The sequence below is a fragment of the Cervus canadensis genome, chromosome 30 (genome assembly GCF_019320065.1).
Source record: "Cervus canadensis isolate Bull #8, Minnesota chromosome 30, ASM1932006v1, whole genome shotgun sequence".
In the NCBI taxonomy this organism is placed as follows: domain Eukaryota; kingdom Metazoa; phylum Chordata; class Mammalia; order Artiodactyla; family Cervidae; genus Cervus; species Cervus canadensis.
Window position 1 is genome coordinate 8121752 of NC_057415.1, and position 21097 is coordinate 8142848.

The following is a 21097-nucleotide window of genomic DNA, read 5'->3' on the forward strand; positions in this document are numbered from 1 at the left end:
GAATCTTGAGGGCATTATACATAGTGAAAAAAAGAGTCAATGCCAAAAGATTCCTGTATGATCCCAATATGTAACATTCTTACAAGACAAAACTGTAGACATAGAGAACAAAGCAGTTGTTGCAGAAATGAAGGGTAACATAAGTCAGTTCTTTCATGGTGCTGGAACAGTTCTGCATTTTGATTGGGGAGACAGTTACACAATCATACACATGGGATAAGAGTGCATAGTACTATACATGCAGAGACCCACACAAATCCCTGTGGAAAATGGTGAAAATGGAATTAAGTCTGTTGTCCACTCACAGCAGTAAACTGATGTCAGTTTCCTGGTTTAGATATTATACTACAAGATGTCAGCATCACGGGAAGATGGATCAAGGGTACTCAGACTCTGTACTACTTTTGCAACTTCCTATGAGTTTACAATTATTTCAAAATAAGAAATTTTTAAAAAGCTACCAACTAAAATTCATCTGTCTGATGATATTTCTTCTGTCCCCAAGAACTTCCTCACCACTCAAATAGTTCTGAGTCCATTTCAGTTAGAGTTTAAACACCTCTTGGTTCCCCCATCACTTTTAGACATCTGCTTAGGACCAGATAGGATGGGGAGATGATGCTAGCAACTGACAGCAGAGAACAGAACACTCACCTCCTCCCAGATCTCTCGTACAACACTCCATGCCCGCCTTCTCCTTCAGCAACCAGCGGGAGCGTCATTTCCTGGTATATAGTGAGACCGGCTGTGTTTATGAGACACACTGGACGTATGAGAGCCTGGCTTTCTTCTGTTTCCTCTGCCAGCTCTGGATGAGGGAGGGGAAATGGCCAGTAAACAGACTGGAGAAAGGAGAAGCCTTTGTTGTGGGGGGAGATCTGGGGGAAGTGAAGAGACAGATAGTTAAGATTAAGATGGGTAAAATAGGTGCTATAACTTAATAGAAAAAGCACAGACTTGGAGTATTACCTGAATTCATCCATTTATTCAGCAAGCATCTTTATCTGTTCAAGCTGCTATAACAAAAGAACCATAGATTGGGTGGCTTAAACACCGAACATTTATTTCCCACAGTTCTGGAGGCTGGGAAGTCTGAGATCAAGGTGTCTGCAGTCTGGTTAGAACCTGCTTCCTGCTCACAGTTGTCTTCTCACTGTGTCCTCATGTGGTGGTGGAGGAGTAGCAATTCCTCTAACATCTCTTTTATAAGGGTGTTAATCCCATTATTGGGGCTCCACCCTCATGACCTATCACCTCCTAGAGGACTTGGCTTCTAATTCCATCACTTTGGACATCTGCACAGTTCTGTAGAGCTCAAACCAAATGAAGTACGGAAGCTGAAAATTCTTTATGTATTTCTGTTCATTTTTGCTTTATATTTTTATTCCATTGTATTTTGATATGTTCATTATTGTATCTTCTTGGTAAATTGTTTTCTTTTAAAAATCACTCTTCCTCGTAATCATATTTTTATTTTTTTCTTCAAATCCAGCTAGTTTCTTATTTTATATACTTGTATCAACTCTTTCATTTAGTAAGGGTCTGATTTACAGTTTTCCCCCTTATCTTCAACTTTTCTAATATTTTAGTTTTATTTATTGTAAAATACATAGAACTGGTTTTTTAAAAATTGAATCCAAAGGTTTTTATCTTTTAACAGGCAATTGAAACTTTTTTTTAAATTTATCAAGACTTCTAATATATTCAGTATATTTCTACTATATTATTGTATTTTCCCTTTGTCTTTTTCCTGCCTTTTTGTCTTTCACTGGATTGACTGTGTTTCTTTAATTTCCTCTTTTACCCTCCTACTTTAGAAGTTATACATTACGGTTCTATTATTTTAGTGACTTACCTCATCTTTAACATATTACTTGATTTGAAAGTCTAGTATTAGCCAACATCATTGTCCTCCTCCCCAAAGTGGAGGATAGGACACCTCAGCTCCAATCTTTGACCTCCCATCTTCCAAGATATTACAGACAAGCATTTTAATGTCATCTTGTTTTCAAAATTCTCCCTCCCAAATTTAGTCTAGTATTAGAAGAATTATTATCTTCGATATTTCATACCTTTCCCCTGCCCACTCTCACATTTACATATTTGAAATAGACTCTTTATGGTCCTGGAATTATTCTGTTAACCCCAGGTCTTGCTTTTCAAATCTCTGATTTTTGTCTGCTGAGCCTTCTTCACGGGTGGGTTGTTAATCTGCTTGGTTTGTAATTTTGAATTGTGTGTTTGTATATGTGAAGGGTGGGGATTCCCACTTCATTTCTGATTGAACTCTCCCCCCTCAGCAAAGAGTTTTGTTTTTTCCTCTGCCAGAATCACTTGTCACCATTTCTGCATTTGTTTTTATTGATTTATTTTTAGTCATGCCGCCACCATGGCATGTAGGATCTTAGTTCTTCGACTAGGGATCAAACCAGCAGCCCCAGCAGTGAAAGTGAGGGGTCTTAACCACTGGAGCACCAGGGAAGTCCTTGAATTTGCTCGTTTTAATTACTTGGATTAGAATTCCTGGTGCACATTGCTAGAATGGCACAGGCTTTGGTTTCTAAGAAAAATTTCTTTCTTTCTTTTTTGAATCGGGCCCCAGACAGAGGTCAAGCTTTCTCACCTCTCTGTGCTGGTAAGCGGTGTTCCCAGGGCCCATCTCTATTTATTCTCTGTGCCCCAGCCTTGCCTTGAAACGATCTGGACCCGGAAGTCACCCTCTGCGTGTGTTCATCCCCAGCCCCTGGGGTCTCCACAGAGTCAGCCCCCACTCACCTACTCTGGCTGTGAGTCCCTCCATTTCTGATACCTAAGAATCTCCTCTCTCCACCTTGGCTGTGATAAGATTTTTCTGTTATATTCTGTCCAGTATTTCTGCATATTTGGAGCAGGGCCGGCCAGATCTGTACTAGGTCAGTCTCACCATGACTGTAAATCAGCCGACCTCACGTTCTTAACCCTGGCGGAAGCCCACTTTCATTCTTTTCAGTCAGCAAATGTCACTGAGCCAATGAGATCAGAGGGCTACAGTGCAGAGTGAAGATCTGCCCTGCCCTCCCAGAAGGTAACACCCAGGGAAGGAGAAAGCCTTGAATCAGGTAGCCTGAGGAATAAGTGTAAATGTGCAACCTTAGCTAAGGAAAGGCATGTTATTGTGTCCCAACTGAGGCCTGATTCAGCCAGCAGTCAGGAGGGAAGCAGCCCACATGTCACAAAGGCTGGAGGACCAGGCATCCGATGTGATCCAACCTTGCAGGTGTGGGAATGGGTGGCAGGGGCAGGATTTCCCCTGGCACAATGCCCTAAAACACCGCAAAATACCCTCACATATGATGCCATATATGCCGTGAACAAAAAAAGAAAGAGGATGTGAAAGACTTGTCTATGGAACACTGCACCTGGTTTATTTTGACTAGCAGGATGGTGGGAAAAAAAAAAAAAAAGGGCAGAACTGTGTTTCTTTTGTCCTCTGGGTCCAGGACTGGGGAGTTCTCCTCATTCCAGATGACGGCCAGAAGAAAGGGTCCTCGATTATTCTCCAAGTACAACATTTTGGTTATTCAAATAGCCCGGGGGGTGATGAAGGATGGGTGCATGCATGCGTGCCAAGTTGCTTCAGTCATGTCTCCCTGTTCGGGACCCCATGGACTGTAACCCGCCAGACTCCTCTGTATAGGAGATTCTCCAGGCAAGAATACTGGAGTGGGCTGCCATGCCCTCCTCCAGGGGATCTTCCCGACCCAGGGATCGATCCTGCCTCTTTTACGTCTCCTGCATTGGCAGTCAGATTCTTTACCACTAGTGCTACCTGGGAAACCCTAAGGATAGGTGGGGCGGATGTTTTATAGGAAAGAGCCCTGGGAGAACCACTGCCCAGCTGTTTCTCCAACTTCCTGGTGGGACCACGACTGGGGCTTCTGGCACCAGACCCCTTCTCTGTAAGATAAGGAGGGCTCTGGGTCTGGAAGGACCCTTCTACCTCTGATGTCTAAGATGCCTCCCCAGGGAAATGGGGTGCTGGGGAGGCCCAGCCACCCTGCTCCCCCAGGGTCCCCAGTGAACTACCCCTATTCATGGGGCTATGGAGCAGCCTCCCAGCTCACCTCCGCACCTCCCCCCACTTCCTGTCACTGGTGACCCCGTGATCCAGCACCCTCCCTTAGTAATTCTTCTCATCCTCAAATCCATCTTGGCAGCCAGCTCAGCCCTTTTGTGCCAAGAAAACACGGCCTCTGCGTCATGAGTGTGAGTGCGCACCTCCTCGGTGTTTACCAACCTACCCATGTCAGGTGGTGGGGAGCCCGGGCCTGGTCTCCCTTTGGAACTTCCATTTATGGACACAGACTGCTGACCAACCCTCTGCAGGCCTGTACTAATCCAGGGCTGGCCCCGAGCCTTCTCCCTCCTCCGGTTCTGCTGACCCAGTTTATAGGCCTGGAGGCAGGGCAGACAGAGTTGAAAAGTCAGAGCCTGCAGCAGTCAGGAGCCCCAGCTTCCCAGGGCCTCATTCCCCTCCCCTTTCCCCCACCCCGAGCTCCTCTGGGCCAACCAGTTCTCCCCTTTCCAGTTCCGGGGCGTGACTCACCCGGAGGCTCCCTCTCAGCATGGCAGGTATGTGTCATTTCCTTATTGCTCTGAGACCCAGGCTTTGAGCGTGTCCCTCCCACCCCCCCTACCTCCGAGACCCCTCTGATCTGATTGAACTGGACCGAAAGGGCTGGACCTTGAAGCCCACTGCAGCATCCTGGTAGGGATTTATTTTTGGAGTGAATTTGTCTATCACCTGCGGGAGAGGCTGTCTGTGTTTTCCACTGGGAGGTGTTTGGGAGAAGCAGGGGCCTGGGACAGTGGGCTTCCTCTTGTTCTCTGCCACCCCCACCCCCATCCCCACACCCTCCCTACCAGTCCCCAGAACTGTTCCACTTTCTCCTCACCTTCCCACCCGTGATGCATCCTTTGGCCTTGTGGGCAGCCCTGATGTGGCAGCCTGCCGCTCCCTGGGAAGGCCAGCAGGGTGATGCTGGGCGCTGTGACTGGGCAGGAAGGATCCAGCCTCAGAAGTCCATCCCCGGCCTTCCTGGTTAGAGCAGGATGGGAGAGACCAGCAAGCAGGCAAAGAGCCGTTCCCGTGTGAAAACTGGAACTGCTGGGTGGAAATGAGGTTCCATCATGCGGGCATGGCCCCACTCTGCAGGCACTGTCCCGCCTCTCTGTGACCTGTGAGGCCCGTGATGCCCACACAGCCAGAGTCCAGCCAGGAATCCTTGTGATGTGGGCTCCAGAGGCAGGTCTTCTGAGGAGAGCAGCCATTCTGCCGCTCACAGTGGGAAGTGGGGGAAAGGGCAGGGTCCCATCGACCTCAGGGAAGTCTCCCTGTTGGCGGAGGGACCAGGACTGGGCCAGCACAGTCTAGGAGGCCATGGTACTTCTGTGGTCTTGGACCCAGTTCTGAGGGCCCCATCTCCAACTAACGGTACAAAGCTTGCTGGAAGGATCTAGGGAGATGAAGGAGCTGAAGGTCGTGTCTCGCGAGAACTGTCTGAAGGACTGGAGGACAGCTGGAGGAGCAGGGGAGCTGCTGTCTGCTACCAAAAGGCTGTTCTGTGAAAGTGAGATGAGCTTTGTCGAGTGGAGGTCCGGGAGACAGACTCAGAAAGTTACAGAACAGTGTATCTGGGCTGACTGGAAACAAACGCCTGCCTACAATGAGAGCTTTGAATAGTGTGAACAGACTGCTCACATTTTGAGATAGTGAGCTTCTTATTGCTAGAGGAATTCAAGCAGAAGTTGGCCAAGACGGAGCTTCTGCAACTAGGCTAAAGCTCAGGCTGCAGGGTTATTCCACTCTCGCCTCCAAGAGTCTCTGATCGGGTCTAGCTCTGCCTTTCTTCCAAACCCACAACACTCTTGCAGCAAATCTCCATCTTTCTCATCGCAAGACTCTTCCCCTGAGCAAGACAGAGGCCCACAGTCTGGCTTGTGCTCCGGCCTGGGGTGGCGCTAATGGTAAAGAACTGCCTGCCAATGCAGAAGACACAAGAGACATAGGTTTGATTCCTGAGTTGGGAAGATCCCCTGGAGGAGGGCATGGCAACCCACTCCAGTATTCTTACTCAGAGAATCCCATGGACAGAGGAGCCTGGTGGGCTACACTCCATAGGGTCACCAAGAGTCGGACATGACTAAAGCAACTTAACACACACACCAGCCTGGGGTGGGCTGGGTGACAGCTCTTGGCAGAGGCCTCAGAAAAGTCTGCCATGTGTTGAGGCAGTCCAGTCACCAAGCGTTTCTGTGACACATGGCTGTGAATTCTTACTGGTCATCTCACCCACCCACCAGTCCTGTGGGTCAAGATTACTCTCCCTCAGGCTGCAGATGAGGAAGTAAGAAAATATCCAGGCCACTGCAGGGCTAAGATTAGGCCCAGAGCCTGGCCTGATGTTTCTGACGCTGTTCACTGGGTGCCTGCATGCTGTACATCCTACACGCAGCCTCAAGTCGAATCCTTAAGGCCAGCCCGAAAGAGCTATGTTATCATCTCATTGCACAGAGGAGGAAACCGAGGCTCAGAATAGTTGGAACTGTGCCTGGGACACAGCTAGTAAGGGACAGAGCTCTGCTGCTGGCGTCTCCACCAGGAGCTGTGAGGGACATCCTGTGGACGTGCTGGAGGGAGCCCCAGGCAGCTACCTGCATGTACTCCAGGGATCAGGACCAAGCAGTTCAATTCCATACTCCTGGAGGTGTGACCTTCTCAATAGATTCCAGGCCCTGTGCTAAATACAACAGGGGTGGGGGGAGGAAGAGTATGAGGTACTATTTCTAGCTTATGAGAAAGCTGTGGTCCCAAAAAGTGAACACTGCATGTTCACAATAAGCCAGGTGCACCTCACTGGGCTTAAGAGGTCAGCGTATTGAAGGACAGGAGGAAAAGCTTCATAACAGAGATGGAACTTGAAATGGACTTTGCCAACAGGAACCTTGGGTAACAGAATTGGGCCTATGAAGTCTTGAGCTGTTGTTAAACAAGCATGCCTGATCCTTATATTTTCTTTACCCACCCTTGGGTGGCCCCAGCCCCCAACAGAACTGTTCAACCCAAGCTTCTCTTCCTCTGACTTGACAAAGAGCCTTACCAGGCTGCCAGCAACTGGAGGTTGTAGTAGGCGACATCAGGGCTTCTTCCAAACCACTACCAATGCTTGCAGCTTCTCTGTGGACACCTCCCTTTATCCATCCCTTACTGCTACCTCCTATCCTGGCCGAGACTCCCGTGCTTCTTGCCTAAATCAGCGTATCAGGCACCAGGGTCTTTCCCTGCAAATCCACCTTTCGCATAGTTGTGCGTAGAGTCACCTTTATAAACCTTGGCACTTGGACTGAATCCACAGCAAGACTTCCCTTTGCTGTGATTTTGCCCACATTTATTCCAGGCTTTGCTGACAACCTTCCCTGCCCGTCTCCTTTGTTTTACAAACTTTGTTTACAAACCTCATCACTCCCGCCCCCCAAGGCCACGCCTCCTCAGGTGATGTTAACTCCTTCTGTTTCCCTGCTGGAGGGTATAATTGGATCTTCGCTCCTCTGCTAGCACAGAGAACACTTTGCCACGTGGAGTTAATCTGTGGACACGCCTGCCTGTCTGCCTAGTTTGGCTCTAATTTCCCACATGACAAGTCTCTTGCCTTTGTCGTCCCTCTCTTCTGCTCGTGGGCACTCAGTGATGCTCATGGATTTGATTGTAGTCACAGGGCCTGAGGTCCAGCTCCAGATTGAGGGGATGCAGATGGAGACCCTGGGAAAGCCGCTGCGCACAGCACCATACACGCTTTCTATGGGAAAAGAAACAAGTTAGCAAGAACAGGGACCTGCCATAGCCCTGGCTGTTCTCCTCCACTTTGTGACAAAGTCCTGTATGTTTCCTTGAGAGATGTGTGATATACTGTGAAGGAAGTGGGAGCCAGATCTGCTGCTTCCAAGCTCCATGACCCTGGGAAATTCATTTAACCTCTCTATTCCCCGCAAGTAACATGGCAGGAGAATAATAGTGTTGACCTCTTTGCTTCATTTTGAGAATTAAGTTAATATTTATGTCACTGGTGTATTAAAAATACCCAATATATGTTATTATTTTAAGGTTATTATATTAACCTTAAAACTATGGTTGTGTTCGTGCATATGTGTGCTAAGTCGCTTCAGTGGTGTCTGACTCTGTGTGACCCTATGGACCATAGCCCACGAGGCTCCTCTGTCCATGGGATTCTCCAGGCAAGAATACTGGAGTGGTTGCCATGTCCTCCTCCAGGGCATCTTCCTGACCCAGGGATCAAACCTGTATCTCTATGTCTCCTGCATTGGCAGGCGGGTTCTTTACCACTAGCACCACCTGGGAATACTATAACCCAAATAATATAATAATAATATATTACTAATAACCTGGCTTCCTCCTAGCAGGCAAGAGACACATATCTGAGAACCAGAGATCCTGAAGGGGGCCCAAGTGATGGGTACTGTTGGGGATAGTTGTTGGAAATGTACCTTTCTGACCACAAAACAGATCCTGGGAGGGTTCAGATGTGAGCTAAGGTCATGAGGGGCTGCAGACTGAGCGGTCCTGAGAGAAGGACTCAGAACACTCATCAGACCTCATGTCATAATGTTTCCCATTGGCGTTACCCCAGAAATACAAGACCTCCAGCCACCAGTCCTACCAGCACCCTCTCCTTTGCTCAGCCTCTTTCTCAAATAGGACAGTAACCCACCTGACATTCCACTTCCTGCTCAACAGGAAATCTGAAACCCAACAGGCAAATCAGGCTAGGGACTTGAGTCTCAGAGAAGGCAAATACATTCTAGAAAATCTTAGGGGACTCCAGAATTAACCCAACCTCCCTGAGGACAGGTGCCCCCTGGGCACTCCCATCTCCTCAGTCTCTCCATCTGATGTGATCTGAATATGTGACCCCACCCCACCCTGCCACCAGCACAAATCTATGTGTTCAAATCTGTAACCCCCTTAGGTGGTGGTCTTAGGAGATGGGGCCTTTGGGAGGTGATGAGGTCATGAGGGTGGAGCCCTCATGAATGGGATTAGTGCCCTTATAACTGAGACCCCCTCCTAGTTTCCTTAGCCTCTTTTCCCATGTGAGAAACCTGTCAGCCCACCCACAAGAGGACACTGTCACCCTGATCTCAGACTTGCCAGCCTCCATAACTGCTCAGCCACCCTACCCTGTCCCTTTGGACTAATTCCCGCCCCTCCCACTTGTGGCGCCATAGATTTTCCAATAACCCAGTTTGTTTCCCATGTAAATGGCACCGTCTGTCCAGGCAAAACCAGCTTCTAAAGATGTGTGTGCCTCATTCAATGCAGGAGGTCTTTCAGCTGCCCAACCAGCATCTGCCTTGAATGGTGCAGAGTCTGTCCCAGGCCAAGATCAGAGTGGCATCAGGGGAAGGCAGAGACCTTCAGCCTCTTCCTTGTGCCCCTTGCTACCTAACCTTCCTCTCCCCCGCCCCCGCCAGGGAGGTATTGCATGAGCAGAGCTCCTGTGTGGGTCTGGTCAGACTGCACAGTATGCAAATTGCTCACAGCAGAGCCTGTATCCCCCAGAGAGGCAGTGGAACAGACGCCAAGAGAGGACAGCCCAGGGCTCCAGCTCACAATTGTCTGGGTCAGTGTGTGGGGGCTCTACGGTGGGAGTGGGGTGGGTGCTGGGCAGAGGGGAGTGGTAAGCAGCAAGGGGAGTGGAGGAGAGAACGTGGGAAGGGAGAGAGTAAGAGACTGTTCTCTGGCTTACCTGGCGTTCGAATCTTCAATTTTAAAAAGTAAAGGTTCCTTGATGATGGGGCCTCTCAGGTTCTAGAGAAGTCTGGACTACTTCCATTTTTGGAGGCTCTCTGCATTAAAAAAGCAGAACTATCAAAAGAGGGCAACAGATATCATGATGTAGTTTAAATGTTTACTTTCATCAACTAATAGTTTTCCATACAAGACACGCACACAGATATGTGGTGACTTTGTGAACAGACTCACTTAGAAATAGTGACAGAGGCCCTTTGTCCTGTGAAGCCTGAGCCAGTGGCCCTCTTGGCTTTGGGGCAGCCCAGTCCTCCCTGAGGGACCATCTTTGGGACACTGGGGGGCAAAGGAGACCTTGCATTCTGGGCAGTTAATAGAAAGGTCCAGAGCCAGGGACCAGGAAGGCCCCATGAATCAAGACTCTGTGGAGTCAGGCCTAGGCTGGGCTGTTCTGTGTGGGGAATGGCCCACACTGCCCATGTGACCAGTTCCAGATAGTGAGAACTGTCCTTTCACTCTGCCCCAGTGTGAGTGGGTGACCGTCTTGTGGCCCTTATGAGAGCTGATGCTTATTCTGGTTTGTTTATGAGGAAGGAAAGAAGGGAGGCAGCAGCTCTTTGTCCCAAAACTACTCTCTACTTCCATCCTCCTGACAAGGACCCTGTCCTTGACCAAACTTGAGTCAGGAGCCCTCTTCTCAATGGGGCCCCATCCTGGGCCTGATAAGTTCAGTTCTGGAACATCCCCACCCCTGACACCTATCCAAGTTCCTCTTAGTCATTTTCCATCCACTAATTCCCTCTCCTGCCTGTTTGCTGTAAACCCCCAGCTGCTTCTGTTGTATTGAGATGAGCTCATTCTCTCTCCCCTGCTGCAGTAGTCTTGAGAAAAGTCTGCCTTGCCTGTTGGACTCCTTCCTATGCATTGTTTTCTCTGTGTACATGTACCAACACACTCAACAAACTCTCTGGTTCTGTTGGGTCATCTCATTATCTCTCCTGAGCTCAGGAAAGCTGCTAGGAAAGGATATTCAGGTCCAGGGAGAGGAAAGCCATCTGTCACACCCTGCCATAGGAGCTCTCATGGGGAAGGGTTGATCACTGTTACCCAGGCCTGCAAGTGATGGCAGAGCCATGCTCAGCTCCAAGCCTTGGGGACTCTGGGAAGAACCACGACTGCCCTGGACTGGAGGGGACAAGAGGGAAGCCGTCAGTGTCCCCTTCTAGGCTTTTCCTGCTCCCATTGCTTGAAAAGAGCTGTTCTAACCTTGGTTCCCGAAGAAACATTCTGTCATTAGAGGCGTTTCTTGGCATATCTATTTTGGAGTTGCAGCTGGTTGCTTCTCAGAATAAACAGAGCTGTGATATTGAGATAAAAGAAGAAAGGAATATCATCTCCTCTTTATGCCCTCACTCCTCCCAATGTTTTCTAGTCTCCACTTTCCTCTTTTTACAGGTCTTCCCCTAAAATCCTTCCTCCTCCCTCCCTGCCCTGTAGCCCTCCTTCAACCATCTGATAATCACAGAACCCCCTCCCAGGCATGGATGGGTCCCTTCTATAGCCTGTGCTAGGCTTGGGGGCTCCTGGGCCTACAAAGAACCCAATATCAAGTGATACAAGGGTTCATATACTAAGGGCTTGAGTCCTAGACTGTTAAGAGCTGGCTCAGTCCCTCCTGCTTAGATAAGCAACCAATGTCTTGCTGGGGATGTCCTGTGCCAAGGGTTAAGGTAGAAACTGTAACACCCTGACTTGCAGTTGTCCTCAGACCCTCCTATTTTGTTTTCAGAATGGGTGTGGGTTTTTGTTTTGTTTTGTTTGTCTTTTATTGAATTTGTTACAATATTGCTTTGGTTTATGTTTTGGGTTTTTTGGCTGTGAGGCATATGGGATCTTACCTCCTCAACCAGGGATCAAACCTGTTCTCCTTGCATGCATGGGTGCTAAGTTGCTTTAGTCGTGTCAGATTCTATGCAGCCATATGCAGTCAGCCAGGCTCCTCTGTCCATGGGGATTCTCCAGGCAAGAATATTGAAGTGGGTTGCCATGCCCACCTCCCATGGATTTTCCTGACTCATGGAACGAACCGGGTCTCTTATGTCTCCTGCGTTGGCAGACAGCGTCTTTACCACTAGTACCACCTGGGAAGCCCCCGGTATTAACCACTGGACCACCAAGGAAGTCCTGGCTGTGTTGTAATGCAACCATTGAAATGAGAGCTCATTGCTTCTGGGACAGAAAGAGAAACCAGACTGTTGTTTGTTCTAGATAAAGCAAATGTGGCATATCCAGAGTACTTATGGACTGAAATGGCCCCCTGGAGGGATCCAGACAATGATGCTTTCCAGATACATGCTGGTGGGAGGGGTTGGTCATTAAGGAGCGAAGGAAGAGGCTTGTGTATGTGGCCACATTCCAGACCAAGTTCTTAGTCATCCTTTGCTGTGCCTTCTACTCCAGATGGGTCCCATGGGCATCCATAATTTGGTAAACCTCCCATCTCCTTGTGGTCCATCTGGAGCTCCTCCTTCACTTCCTCCTCCTGCCTCTTTCCTGAGCTTCCTGTGTTTGGCCACTCATGAGCTTTACCTAACTCCACTCACCACCCACTCTTTATCTGCCAGCTTGCTGTGCAGCTTGACCCACGTTGGGTTACAGAGGCCAAATGTAAGGAGGTGGTGGTTTCTAGAAATGGTGCACATTTCCTCAAAGCCTTCTTCCTGGCCAGGGCCGGGAGTGGGCAGCCTCCCCTCAGTCGCTCTATGATCTGGCCTCTCAGCCTTGTGTCTGCCTGCTCAGTCTCCTCTGTCCCCTGCGGTAGTTATGAAAAAAGGAGGTAAACAAAGACCTCTGCAACCAGTTTCCTCTCTTGCTTTTGTCTTATTTTTACAGATGAAGCTGTGGTTAGAAGCTCAAATTAGTCTTTAGAAACCTCAGTGGACAGCTTGGTAGCAGGGCTATCTGTGTGCGGGCGGGTGAGGGGTGCTGAACTGTGAAGGCTCTCACTCCAAGCATCCACATCGCCTGTGAGAGTGGTGGGCATGAATGTCAAGGTCGGGCACTGGAGACCACCACCCTGACTCGAGGCTTTTCCATGTTCACTGGGAAAAGAGCAAAGGGTCAGGAATGTGGGATGCTAACTCAAGTGATCTTGGGGTTGTCTCAGCTCCACCATCGCTTAGTCTTGTGACCCTGGTTATTAGCATCTCTGAGATTCCATTTCCCCACTTGTAACATGAGGATATTAACTGTATCTCTTTTTAAGAAAATTTAATTCAATACATAATTTATTGAGCACCCCCTTCTTGGTAAGTACTTGCCAGGCACGAGCATCAGTGGTGGGAAGGATTGATATGGCTCTTGTCCTCTTGATACTCACGTATTCCAATAAAGGACTGGGTGATGTTCAGATTAAGAAAGTACATGTATATGTATGTGTGTGTAGACATGTGTATGTGCATGTTACCTGTCATCATACATGGTGCACAAAAGTGCTTGATAAATGGTAGTTGTTACTGTTATTATATTTATTACATCTAACACAAAAAATATGGTGTAAATGGCTGGGCAGAGAATCAGAAATGGTGTTTTTGTTCAGTAAAATATATAGCTTCTTCAGATTTATAGCTCTCTTTTGGTTAAGGAAAGATTGTATTAGTCAGGGTTTCCCAGAGAAACAGAAACAGTAAGAGACAGGTATACATATAGTAATATATATGTATCTCATGTATGTGATTTGTATGTATGTGTGTGTGTATATATACATGCTATGTGCTGAGTCATGTCCAACTCTGCAGACCCCCGGACTATAGCCTGCCAGTCTCTTCTATCCATGGAACTTTCCAGGCAACAATACTGGAGTGGTTTGCATGTATATGTGAATGTATAAAGAGATTTATTATAAGGCATTGGTTTATGTGATTATGGAGGTCGACAAATCCCAAGATCTGAAGTCCCAATCTGGAAACCCAGGAGAGACAATGGTATCGTTGGAGCCAGCAGCCTCAAGACTCAGGAGGAGACAATATTTTAGTTCAAGATCAAAAGACAGAAAAAATCCAATGTCCTACTTCAAAGGCCATGAGACAGGAAGAATTCTCTCTTATCTGGGGCAAGTTCAGCCTTTTTTTTTTTTCTATTAGGCCTTCATCTGATTGGATGAGGCCCACCTACATTAGGGAGGGAAACCTGCTTTATTCGGTTTCACATAACCAATTCAAACGTTATGTGCAAATGTGCTCAGTCATGGCTGACTCTTTGCAAACCCATGGACTGTAGCCCACCATGTTCCTCTGTCCATGGAATTTTCCAGGCAAGAATTCTGGAGTGGGTTTCCATTTCCTTCTCCAGGGAATTCAAATGCTAACCTTAATCCAAAACACTCCTACAGAAATATGCAGAATAATCTTTGATGAAATATCTGGGCACCTCAGTCAAGTTGACGCATCACAATGAACGAGCCCCAGGACCTATGGCTGGAAGATGCTTTAGCTGAGCAAGTTCTTGAGGAATCGCTGAGTGACCACCCTCTCCTGAAGGGGAGGGTAATCCTGGCTGAGGCCAGGACAGGATGCAAACTAGTTGTCCTGGGGCTCTGTCCAATCCAAAGATGTATTGTTGATGGTTTATGCTGTATTTTACAAGTTTGTGCCAACATCTTGAAGAGTTCCCATTAAAAGTCTGAATTTCTAGCTTCTTATAAAAAAAAAAATAGAAGGCTTCCTCAGTGACTCAGTGGATAAAGAATCCACCTGCAATACACAGGAGGTGTGGAGACATGAGTTCAATCCCTGGGCCAGGGAAGATGCCCTGGAAAAGGAAATGGCCACCCCCTCCTGTATTCTTGCCTGGAAAATCCCATGGACAGAGGAGCCTGGCAGGCTACAGTCCATGAGGTCACAAAGAGTCAGACATGACTGAGCACATGAAAGAACAGAAGTGATTGTGTAGAGGTTAGACATCTGAGCTGGGGCTGCCCCCCCCGCTCCTGTGAGGTACCCCCAACTTGTTGGCTTAGCCTCCATCACCCACTGCTGACCTGCTCCACTCATGTCTATTACTATCACTCTGCAATGTGGGAGACCTGGGTTCAATTCCTGGGTAGGGAAGATCCCCTGGAGAAGGGCATGGCTATCTACTCCAGTATTCTTGCCTGGAGAATGCCGTGGACAGAGTAAGTAGCCTGGTGGGCTACAGTCCATGGGGTCACAAAGAGTTGGACTTGACTGAGCGACTAACACTTGCACTTGTTCACTGCTATAGGAACAGAGACACCTGAGCTGAGCATCAGGACCCCACCACCACCCCCTGCTGCCCCTAGCGGAGAGCCTGTGCCAACAGCAGGCTGTGTCTTCTCCTTGTGAGAGCAGAGGGGAAGCACGGATGAGACCGTCCAAAGCACTCACCAAGATCTTGCCCAGGTCTCCTCACAAGCTTCTCTAACAAGCGTCTATCCAAAGCAGCCCCATGGCCACAGGCCCTCCAGAGTTCTATGACTGGGAGGGATCTTGGGTGGCGGTGGAAAAGCTTGAGATGCCCTCCAACCAGGGAGCAGCCAAGCCATCCGGAGGGAATTGGCCTTGAGCGAGTGGCTGGGAGAGGACCAGCAGCCCCATGCTGCTACCGTGTTTTGTGAGTTTATAGCAACATTTAAAAATTAGATTTCACATTCAAAATCTCATGAAAACCTAGAAGAAGTGGTCACGTGTAAGTCAGGCATGTTTAAGGTCAAGGTGTCTTTTCTTCTTCTTCAAACCCAATGCTCAGAGATGGGCCTTGGGATGGAAACTTCTAGAGTCACAGAATCATGAAAAACATGACTTTCCATTAATAAGGCACAGTGAAGGAACCGGGGGTATTGAGATAGGAGATGAAATGCCTCTAGGGGAACCAAGAGCTGCTTTTAAAAAGCTGAAGGGATATCATATGGAAGTTTGGGATTGCACCAATTTGGTACATCCCCAGAGGGCAGGCGTCAAACCGGGGACCAACAGTCGTGAGAAGACAGGTTTGTGGTGAGCATAATGAAGATTTTTCTAGCAAAGAAGGCTCCTTAGAAGTAGAAAGGCATAGTGCGTAACACAGTAAAGCCCCATGGCCATAGGGACTACGGAGGGGATTTGATGTTTAGACTGGAGGATGACTGTATCAAGAGTCCCAAACCTCCTTCATGGGTGGTACACATAGGCAATGAAAATATTCTTATAACAATAAGAGGTTGACTACTGGGGATTTTAACTCTAAAGGGGTTGCATACAGGCCCAAGGTCCTAGGCCATGGCAGTTTTGAGGAGATCAGGGCTTATGATTATTTTTTAATAATTTCATTTATTTATTTGTGGGTATGCTGGGTCTTCATTATTGCATGTGCTTTCTCTGATTGTAAAGAGTGGCGGCTAGTCTCTAGCTGTGGTTCATGGACTTCTGATTGCAATGGTTTTTCTTGTTGCCGAGCATGGACTTTAGGTGCACGGGCTTCAGGAGCCGTGGCTCCCAGGCTGTAGAGCACAATCTCAGTAGTTGTGGCTCATGGGCTTTGTTGCTCCTCGGCATGTGGGATCTTCCTGGATCAGGGCTCAAATCCATGACTCCCGCACTGGCAGGCAGAGTCTTTACGACTGAGCCATCAGGGAAGCCCAACCAGGGATTATTTTTAAGCAGGTCTGGAAAGATGTGCAGACATGGAGATGACGGTCATGCAGGAAGAATCCTGTGGACAGAACAGCCTGGCAGGCTACAGTCTATAGAGTCGCAAAGAGTTGAAGTGAACTCTGAAGTGACACTTGAAGCACAGCTGAAGTGACTTAGCATACATGTCATGCGGGAAGAAGTTTACACACGTGGGTTTCTAGAATAAGAGGCAGAACACGCCACACAGGGGGCCACACGGGGAAGCACCAGGCTGTGTCAGGAGGCAGAGGGAATGAAGGGGAAAATATGGGCAAGAGCCTTCCATGTGATTTTTTTTCTGAATAATATCAGCAGACTCTGGGGCATGGGGACTGTCTCTGGTTGTCTGATACCTGGCCCTGGGGTGATGAGGACAGGGTGGTAGTGACCAGAGTATGAGAACCCAGTAAATAAGGTGATTAGGAGTGATTAGGGACTCAGCTGGATTTAGAAAAGGCAGAGGAACCAGAGGTCAAATTGCCAACATCCGTTGGATCATTGAAAAATCAAGAGGGTTCTAGGAAAACATCTACTTCTGCTTTATTGACTATGCCAAAGCCTTTGACTGTGTGGATCATAACAAACTGTGGAAAATTCTTCAAAAGATGGGAATACCAGACCACCTGACCTGCCTCCTGAGAAATCTGTATGCTGGTCAAGAAGCAACAGTTAGAACTGGACATGGAACAACAGACTGGTTCCAGAGTGGGAAAGGAGTACATCAAGGCTGTATATTGTCACCCTGCTTATTTAACTTATATGCAGAGTACATCATGAGAAGTGCTGGGCTGGATGAAGCACAAGCTGGAATCAAGATTGCCAGGAGAAATATCAACAGCCTCAGTTACTCAGATAACACTACACTTATGGCAGAGAGTGAAGAAGAACTAAAGAGCCTCTTGATGAAAGTGAAAGAGGAAAGTGAAAATGTTGGCTTAAAACTCAACATTCAGGAAACTAAGATCATGGCATCCTATCCCATCAGTTCATGGCAAATAGATGGGGAAACAATGAGAGACTTTATTTTGGGGGGCTCCAAAATCACTGCAGATAGTGATTGTAGCCATGAAATTAAAAGACACTTGCTCCTTGGAAGAAAAGTTATTACCAACCTAGATAACATATTAAAAAGCAGAGACATTACTTTACCAACAAAGATCTGTTTAGTCAAAGCTATGGTTATTCCAGTAGTCATGTATGGATGTGAGAGTTGGACTATAAAGAAAGCTGAGCACTGAAGAATTGATGCTTTTGAACTGTGGTGTTGGAGAAGGGTCTTGAGAGTCCCTGGGACTGCAAGGAGATCCAACCATTCCATCCTAAAGGAAAGCAACGCTGAATATTCACTGGAAGGACTGATGTTGAAGCTGAAACTCCAATACTTTGGCCACCTGATGTGAAGAACTGATTCATTTGAAAAGACCCTGATGCCGGGAAAGATTGAAGGCGGGAGGAGAAGGGGACAGTAGAGGATGAGATGATTAGATGGCATCACCAACTCAATGGACATGAGTTTGAATAAACTCCAGAAGTTGGTGTTGGACAGAGAAGCCTGGCATGCTGCACTCCATGGGGTCACAAAGAGTCGGACACGACTGAGCAACTGAACTGAACTGAACTGAGGGACTCAGGATTGGCAGGTTTGTACATGAAAGGCACCTTCTCAAGAATTTGCTAGCAGAGGGAGGAGCAGTCCCTCCAGAGTCAGCGCAGCCCCTGGAGTCGGAGCACCAAACCCAGAAACGAGGAAACATGGTGATTAACAAGGCTCGGCCCACGTGCCTGGGGGCTGGGGAGATGGGTTTCTCCAGGTGCACCAGGAGGGCAGCGCCAGGCCAAGTGATGCCTGCGTCTCCTTCCAGCCCAGAGATGCTGTCAATCAGGTAGCACCTCTGAGCCAGAGGTGACCCAAGAGTCCAGCCCTACTCTTGCTTTGTTGGGGGGGGACCCTGGACCCAAAGGGGTAAACAGACTCAATCAAAGTCTCAGGTTCACTTCAGAGAAGAGCCTGGAGCCCAGTGCCCCTTCGGCCACCCTAGAGGGAGTGGGCACAGAGTCCTCATGCATAAAAGTCCACAGTGGGAGAATGTGGACTAGCCAGCGACGTCTGGGGCTCCTGTTGTTAGTCGCCAAGTCGAGTCCAATTCTTTGCAACCCGCTGAGCTGTAGCCCACCAGGCTCCTCTGTCCATAAGATCTCGAAGGCAAGGATACTGGAGTGGGTTGCCATTTCCCTCTCCAGGGGATCTTCCCGACCCAGAGATCAAACCCACTTCTCCTGCCTTGGCAGGTGGATTCTTTACCACTGAACCACCTGGGAAGCCCCTGGGGTTCCTAGGGCAGGTCACAAGTGCAGTTTCTGGTAGTGCGGCAAAGCTCCTGATTTCCCCTCCGCTGCCCTGGAGGCACAAGGAAGGCCTGGAACCGGGGTCTGCAAGCAGATGCAGCCCGGGGGGAGGAGGTGCCACCCTGGTCTCAGCTTTGTTGGCCCTGCTCCGAGTGTCTCACTGGGGCAGCTTGGTTCCCTCCCTGTCATCAGGCTTATCCACTGTGGTCATTCCCAACCTGCTGCCTGATATCCTCCCTGATAAAATACAGCTTCCTCTTTCTCTGCCCCACCCACTCATTCTGCCTGACAGATCTCGAGTTCTACTGCGCTACCGCTCCTGTCCTTAGTCGCTCAGTCGTGTCTGACCCTTTGCCACCCCACGGGTTGTAGCCCACCAGACTCTTCTGTCCGTGGAATTCTCCAGACAAGACTGGAGTGGGTTGCCATTTCCTTCTCCACGGGATCTTCCCGGACCAGGGATCAAACCCACGTCTCCTGCACTGGCAGATGGATTCTTTACCGCTGAGCCACTATTGACTTCACTTTTCCCTAATTACTTCTTTAAAGGCCAAGTCTTCAAATGCTGTCACATCTGAGGGCCTGTGGGGAGGGCTTCAGCAGAGGAAGCCCATAGCCCTTTCTCCTGAGGCTGTGTTTCTGCTCTGGCCCACATGTCTCTCCCATAGTGGGCCGCTCCCCACCCGAATCCCATCCCCCATCATGCACTTAGCCCCGCTCCCCACTGAGCCCAGTGTATACAACAAGTGCACTGTGTCCATGCACATCAGGCTCCGCATTCTGCCCATACCAGCTGTTTGCCCTCAGAAGGACTGTGGGCTGCAATGGCACGTGGGGCAGCCCGTGCTCTGGGTTCTTTATTCCCTCACCTGGCGCATGGCCATGTGCAATTAGACACTTGACACACGATGGCGGTGGTGATGGTGATGTTGACAGCTGAGAATAGCACCATCGAGTGGGAGGCGAGTCTGCTCAACGGATGCTGTGGGGACTACAGGGGGCAGGTGTGGTTGCCGCCCCAGCTCGAGGAGCAGGGACCAGTGCTCAGAGTGGACTGAATGTCCCCAGGAGCCACATCGATGACTACAAGGCCGTGGGGAAGATCTGGTCTTCAAAGTCTGTCTGTTGTTGTTGTTTAGTCGCTCAGTCATGCCCCACTCTTTGTGATCCCGTGGACTGTAGCCTGCCAGCCTCCTCTGTCCATGGAATTTTCCAGGCAAGAATACTGGAGTGGGCTGCCATTCTCTCCTCCAGGAGATTTTCCCGACCCAGGGATCAAACCCATGTCTCCTGCATTGGCAGGCAGATTCTTTACTGCTGAGTCACCAGGGAAGCCCTTCAAAGCCCATGAAGTGAAGTGAAGGGTTAGTCTCTCAGTCATGTCTGAGTCTTTGCAACCCCATGGACTATAGCCTGCCCAGCTTCTCTGTCCATGGAATTCTCCAGGCAAGAAAATTGGAATGGGTTGCAATTCCCTTCTCCAGGGGATCTTCCTGACCCAGGGATCGAGCCGGGATCTCCTTTGTACACAGATTCTTTTCCATCTGAGCCAACACATATGCAGCTCTAAAATCCTAAGAACCTAATTCTAGATCCAGAGAGCTGGGACCTGGGGCAGACTCAGGCCAGGCAAGTCTGCAGGCTGAGTGGTCTCTGGAGGTGTCCAGTTACCATCACACTGGTGCTGGCATAGCTCATCCATATGATTTCTATCTATGGGTTTCTTGAGGTTGGCATGAAGATGTGTATGTGCACCAGGTGGTTCTGTGTGGAATGATCCAAGAGTCCTGCAAACCCTCCTGTTTCCCTGCAGCCTTGTGTTTGGAACTATGACTGGCTGTGCCAAGGATAGGTGAAGGGGCAGAGCTCATGATTAGCAGCTCCCGAGGCAGGTCCAGCACTAACTGATACAGAAAAGTGCCTTTAACACATCACAGGAAAAACCTGTCTAGTCCTGAAATTGGCCCCAACATGGGACAAATGAGTTTGACAGGAATGAGTCCTTATCATGGAAATGTTTGTGTAGATGCTTGAAGGAACCCAGGGATTGTGGATTAGGTATGATTATGACCAAAGCTGAAGGATTTAGTGTTTCCCCAATGCTTTTTTTTTTAATACTGTTGTAATGTTCAGTTGCGAAGTCATGTCCGACTCTTTGCAACCCCATGGACTATAGCACACCAGTTTCCCTTCCTTCACTCATTTTACTTATATGTTTACTTTTGGCTGCGCTGGTCTTCATTGCTGCCCACAGGCCATCTCTAGCTGCCGACAGCAG

General features: G+C 48.7%; 1 protein-coding gene across 5 annotated transcripts in view; it reads left to right on the top strand.

The window, feature by feature from the left end:
* PTK2B (protein tyrosine kinase 2 beta) overlaps positions 1–21097 on the top strand; it is a 133701-nt gene that overhangs the window by 33130 nt on the left and 79474 nt on the right. The window contains exon 1 of one of the 5 annotated variants that reach the window (XM_043453321.1): positions 4626–4747. The exons of the other annotated variants lie outside the window; for them this stretch is intronic. The gene's annotated coding sequence lies outside the window, so the exon portion shown is untranslated. Of the gene's footprint in view, positions 1–4625; positions 4748–21097 lie in introns of those variants that run through there. 5 annotated transcript variants of the gene reach the window in all.